Source organism: Mandrillus leucophaeus, unplaced genomic scaffold, assembly GCF_000951045.1.
Source record: "Mandrillus leucophaeus isolate KB7577 unplaced genomic scaffold, Mleu.le_1.0 Scaffold354, whole genome shotgun sequence".
Taxonomy (NCBI): domain Eukaryota; kingdom Metazoa; phylum Chordata; class Mammalia; order Primates; family Cercopithecidae; genus Mandrillus; species Mandrillus leucophaeus.
In genome coordinates, this window is record NW_012103743.1 from 1217479 (window position 1) to 1223886 (window position 6408).

Genomic DNA, 6408 nt, shown 5'->3' on the forward strand with positions numbered 1-6408 from the left:
ACCTGATCTGCCCCTGCAGGTCTATGCAATTTAAGGTAGAACAGACTCCTCGGCTCTAGTTAGACTATCCTAAATGTATTCTTTTGGAAAGAATTAGGTGGGCGTTTAAATTAGTTCAACCATTGTGGAAGACAGTGTGGCGATTCCTCAAGGATCTAGAACCAGAAATACCAGTTAACTCAGCAATCCTATTACTGGGTATATACCCAAAGGATTATAAATCATTCTACTATAAAGATACATGCACATGTATGTTTATTACAGTACTATTCACAATAGCAAAGACTTGGAAACAAACCACATTCCCATCAATGATAGACTGGATAAAGAAAATGTGGCATATATACGCCATAGAATACTATGCAGCCATAAAAAAGGATGAGTTCATGTCCTTTTGCTGGGATGAACGATGGATGAAGCTGGAAACCATCATTCTCAACAAACTAACACAGGAACAGAACACCAAGTACCACATGTTCTCACTCATAAGTGGGAGTTGAACAATGAGAACACATAGACACAGGGAGGGGAACATCACACACTAGGGCCTGTCAGGGGATGGGGGGCTAAGGGAGGGATAGCATTAGGAGAAATACCTAATGTAGATGATGGGGTTGATGGGTGCAGCAAACCACCATGGCACATGCATACCCATGTAACAAACCTGCACATTCTGCACATGTATCCCAGAACTTAAAGTATAATAATAATTTTAAAAAAGAATTAGGTAAAAACATTTTTAAAAAACCACATCTCACTCTGAAGTTCATTGATTTAATCTGTTCTCTTTTTTTCTCCCTCTTCTTTTTTCCTAGGAGAAAATAATGAATGTCAAAGGAAAAGTAATTCTGTCAATGCTGGTTGTCTCAACTGTGATCATTGTGTTTTGGGAATATATCAATAGGTAATTATGAAACATGATGAAGTGATGTGGATGAAAATACCGCTTTCATTCTATCCTACTATTATCATCCAAGTCACCAGGTAGAATTGAAATTAGGATTAACTAAAACCATAAATAAGGGAGTCCACCCTTCCTGAATCCCTAAGCCCTGGACTGTCTTTAAAATCATTAGCTCTCCCAAGGGACTTCTGGCTAACTACTTATCTTCCTTCCTGCCTTGTTCCTAATATCATAATTTTTGTAATAGTAGGCTAGATCCAGAGAAAGAGATCAAATTAAGCCCAATGTAATTTTAAATAACTCGTATAATCAAATATGGAAATCACCTTAAGAAATTTCAGACAGGAATTCCTTGAGAAATCCACCCTGAATTTTGAAATCCTAAAATATTTGCAGAGTTTAAAGGAGCAATTTAAGTTGTTGACTTTTGCTGCAAAATACGTACTGAGTTGCTGGTGATTCGTTTATGCCTGGCTAAAATCTTTGAGTATGTGTGCCTCTGTGTGTGTGTGTGTGTGTGTGTGTGTGTGTGTGTGTTTAACTTTGAAAATCAAAATGAATTAAGCATTTCTAAGTTTTCAAATTCGTCTTTGGATTCACCCCAAATATATGAGCTGCCTCTGTGCCTTTTGAAACTACAATGCCTTGGAGATTCCAGCTGGAGAGGCTTCTGACAGAAGTCTTCACAAGCAGCCACAGAAATGCCTGACGCCTTTGACTCAAAAGACTGGAAAAGCTCAGCCTTAAGGTTCAAAAAATGGACTGTACAATTGAGTTGTACAGAGCTATTTTGGTACCATTAATATTTTCATAGCAGAGTGTTTCAGTGGCCCCCAAGTTCAAGATGGTAGCCTGGATTAACATTCGAATATCTCTTTTGATTCTTTTTTTTTTTTTTTTTGAGACAGAGTCTCTCTCTGTCTCCTAGGCTGGAATACAGTGGCGCGATCTCGGCTCACTGCAACCTCTGCCTTCCAGGTTCAAGCAATTCTCGTGCCTCAGCCTCCCAAGTAGCTGTGATTACAGGCGTGTACCACCACACACAGCTAATTTTTGTATTTTTAGTGGAGACAGGGTTTCACCATGTTGGCCAGGCTGGTCTTGAACTCCTGACCTCAAATAATCCACCCCCCTCGGCCTCCCAAAGTGCTGAGATTACAGGTGTGAGCCACCATGCCCAGCCTCTTTTGATTCTTAAATGCTAAGATTTCATGAGCTAGGAGGACTGTCTTGGTTACTCAAAATGGAACTGTGCCTTTAGGTGCATGAGTAGCAGAAGAAATCTCCTAATGCTGGAGCCATTAGTCCCTGTGGTGCCGCACGGATGTAACCACTTCTAGAATGTTGCTTTGTTTCGTTCTGCACAACTCATTTTAAGAAAAACATGACAAACTAGCATATGACCAAAGTTAAAAGGGTCTGGAAACTAGGTCTTTTGAATTGAGAAAACTGAGGGGATTTAGTTCAAAGAAGAGATGACTCAGAGTTTGGTGTGGGGACCCTGGAACTCTCTTAGGCAACTGAGGGCTGAGGACATTTCCCACTCAGACTCTAGAACTAGAATGCCCCTTGGGCAAGTTACTCAGCCACTCTGTTCTTGTTTAGTTTCCCTGTCTTTAAAAATTGGAGATAACAGGCTGGGCATGGTGGCTCACACCTGTAATCCCCAACACTTTGGGAGGCCAAGGAGGACAGATTGCTTGAAGCCAGGAGTTCAAGACCAGCCCTGGCAAAATAGGAAGACCCTGTCTCTACAAAAATAAAATTAAAAAATTAGCCAGGCATGGTGGCGCGCACCTGTAGTCTCAGCTACTCAAGAGGCTGAGGTGGGAGGATCACTTGAACCTGGGAGGTTGAGGCTGCAGTGAGCTGTGGTCCTGCCACTACACTCCAGCCTGGGTGACAGAGTGAGGCGCTGTCTCAAAAAAATGTTGGAGAAGGGATTATAATAGTACCTGCCTCATAGGGTTGTTGGCAGAATTAAATAAGTTGTTGTGTGTAAAGCACTGGGAAGCAATGCCTAGGGCTTAATAAACACTCAGTAAATGCTAGCTGTCATCCTCCTCCTCCTCTTCCTCATCATCATTTCATTCAGGCCACTATAACAAAGTACCACAGGGTGGTTTAAGCAACAGGAATTTAATTCTCTCAGTTCTAGAGGCTGGGGAGTCCAAGATCCCCAGTGAGGGCTCTTCCTGGCTAGCAGATGGTCACCTCCTCCCTGTATCCACACATGATGGAGAGCAAGTAAGCTACTGCCTCCTCCTCTTCTTGTAAGGACACTAATTCCTTCATGGGAGTCCTACTCTCATAACCTCATCTAATTACATCCCAGAAGCCCCACCTCCAAATATCATCACATTAAGGGCAGGGCCTCCACATATGAATTTTGAAGAGATACAACATTCACTTCATAACAGTCATCATCATCATGATCTGTTCCAGAGGGCAGAACAAAAAAAGAGGATTTTGGCAAACAGAAGAGCTCTAGCAGCTGGGAGAGTCCAACAGAAGAAAAAGTGCCCTTTGGGGTTCCTGGCTGGAGTCAGAATGTCTGCTTGGATAACCTTCAAGCTCTGAGTTTGAACACTTGATTAGATAACTTTGGTGTTTGGAATTGTAGCCAGAGTTGTACGTGCATTACTGAGCCAAAGGCTCAAACGTGCGTGTATTACACCGGCCTCTGAGAAAGAGGGTTACTTTCAGTTCTGGGCACACTTTCTCTGCACGGTGGCCACAGCAGGTTCTAACTGCTCTTCAGGCCAATCATCTGGCACCCGGACTCTGGCCACAACATCCTCTGACGTGCAGAATCCACTTGAACATCTGCAAGAAACTTCAAGGGGAGGAGTTGTTTTTTTGTTGTTGTTTTGTTTTGTTTTGTTTTTTTGCCACTTTACGAATTGGCCATATGATAGCTTGAGGTGAGCTGAGGACACTAACCTTACACAGGTAGGCAGCACTAAACTAAAATGGATTAAAAATAACTAACTGAAACATGTCAACCAATTAGTAAATAGAAGAATTGTCAGTAAAGCGTATTGAAAGAATATCATCTAGGATAGCATTTGATTTCAGGCTGGAGGAAAAAATAATCTTCGAATTTTAGAGAATTAGAGGAAGCCTTCAAAATTATGATGAAATATCATGATGGTGGTGATCATGATCGGAGCTCCTAGTTATTGAGTGCTTGCATGTGCCAGGACCCTTGCTATGCATTACTGCCGATTCTTTTTTTTTTTGAGATGGAGTCTCGGTACTTTGGAAGGCCAAGGCAGGCGCATCACTTGAGGTCAGGAGTTCGAGACCAGCCTGACCAACTTTTAGAAACCCCGTCTCTACTAAAAATACAAAAATTAGCCAGGCATGGTGGTGTATGCCTGTAGCCCCAGCTACTCAGGAGGCTGAGGCAGGAGAATCCCTTGAACCCGGGAGGCAGAGGTTGCAGTGAGCTGAGATTGTGCCACTGCCCTCCAGCCTGGGCAACAGAACGAGACTCCATCTAAAAAATAAATAAATAAATAAATAAAAAAGCTCAAGGAGGCAAAAATTTTGTTGGAGAAGGATCCGTTGTTTTGCATCCATTCACAGATAATAATTTATTGAGTACCCACTACGTACCTGGCACTGTGCTAGGATCATATCAAGCAAGGCATTGAAAAGGTGGCATTTGAGTGGAGGCTTAAAGCATGAATACGTGTTTAAAAGCCACTGCAATGTGGATATTGCTGTGACCATTGTGCTGTTGAAGGATTCTGGAGAGGAGGGTAAGGAGAGGGCTGTTGAAGAGACATGAAAAGTTGGTGAGCCTGAATCTATAAATCCATGGCCTGAGTGCTAGGTAGGGTTCTGAGTGCCAGGATGCAGCACTTGTAGGGGCTTTAAGAGTCTCACTGCCTTCACTAGTTAAAGAAATGCTTTTTGGGGCTGTTCTATTGAAGGCTCTGAGTTGGCCATGGCATTAGGCTCTGTAGTTGATGCTTTGTTTTCTGGAGGAAGATAAATCCTGGGGGAAGGATGTCTGGGCCCCTGCATTTCCATCCTTTCAGGGCCTTCGTCATCACCAGATACCTGAGTAGGTGGCAGGAGAGGACCCATCTCTGCAATGGAGAGCTGTCTTCTTAAAAAACAAACAAACAAACAAACAAAAACAAAACAGAATTTGAGGCCAGGCGTGGTGACTCACACCTGTAATCTCAGCACTTTGGGAGACCAATGGGGGTGGATCTCTTGAGCTCAGGAGTCTGAGACCAGCCTGGGCAACATGACAAAACCCCGTCTCTACAATACACACATACAAACGCACAATTTGAGATTTTGCAGAAAACTGTTTCCCCTTGAGATCCTGAAGTGAAAATTTCCAGCCTCCTGATGTCATTGGTTATGTCTCAAAGGAAGGTAGAAACTGGGAAGCAGCTAAAACTCAGGCTCTCAGCTCAGCCCCGGGCTCAGTGATAATGGTTACAAACCCGCCTTTCTCAGAATTAAAAGTAACATGATATGTTTTTGTTTCTCTTTCACTTTTAGCCCAGAAGTTTCTTTCTTGTGGATATATCGCTCAAAGTAAGTGCTTTGAATTCTAGATTTCTAGCGGATGTTTTCCCCAGTCACTCTGGCACCCCCTACAGTCCATTCTTCACATGGCAGCCAGCCATGGTGCTCGGCCAAAGTGGGAGGAGTGGGTGGATTCCCGGGGTCTGGAACGTTATTTCTGCAGTCTCCCTAAACTTATCTGTATAGAACCATGGCTTGTATCTTGCCCTCAGTTCTCCTCAAAGTTCTCTTAAGTGGTGTCATTTGGGGAACATTCCTGTCTTGCTGATAAAAAGTATCTGGGGAGATATTGTCTATTATTCTGCTCTTTAAACGTTATATAAAGACCCATGCAAGAAATTGCTCTAAGAATAAGAATCAGGAAAAAAAATTTGAGCCTCTTGAGAAACTAGTGTGTATCACTAAAATTTTCTTATTTTTTGAAAAGAAAATGAGAGCCATGTAAACCTTTATATTTCCCATGGTTGGGTTGGTTGTCAGAAAGCTCAGAGCAAAGTATTGCACTTAACTGCTTGCACTTGCCCCAGCCTTCATTTCTGATATAATTTATCCCCTGGTGTGAAATCCTGGCTTTTATGCCCACATGCATGTGACCTTGGAAATTTGCTGAAATCCACCCAGCCAGTATCTCAGCTCTGAAATGAAGGTAAAGGTGAAACTTTTCTTTGGAATGACTAAGGTCAGGTGAAAATACATACCTGGGTGACTAAATCAATGTATCTCTTTCTGTTCTCTCTTGTGTTTTTTTATTCTCGTGTTGTTTTTCTGTTTCTTGTACCTACGTATTGGAAGTCATCTCAAACACTTCCAAGAGTTAATGGGCTTTAAAACAGGTTTCATAATATTATGCCTGGCCGGGCGCTGTGGCTCAAGCCTGTAATCCCAGCACTTTGGGAGGCCGAGACGGGCGGATCACGAGGTCAGGAGATCGAGACCATCCTGGCTAACAC

General features: G+C 42.8%; 1 pseudogene; it reads left to right on the forward strand.

Moving 5' to 3' along the window:
• Positions 1-824: 824 nt before the first annotated feature.
• Positions 825-6408, forward strand: part of LOC105546342 — a 28412-nt pseudogene continuing 22828 nt past the window's right edge.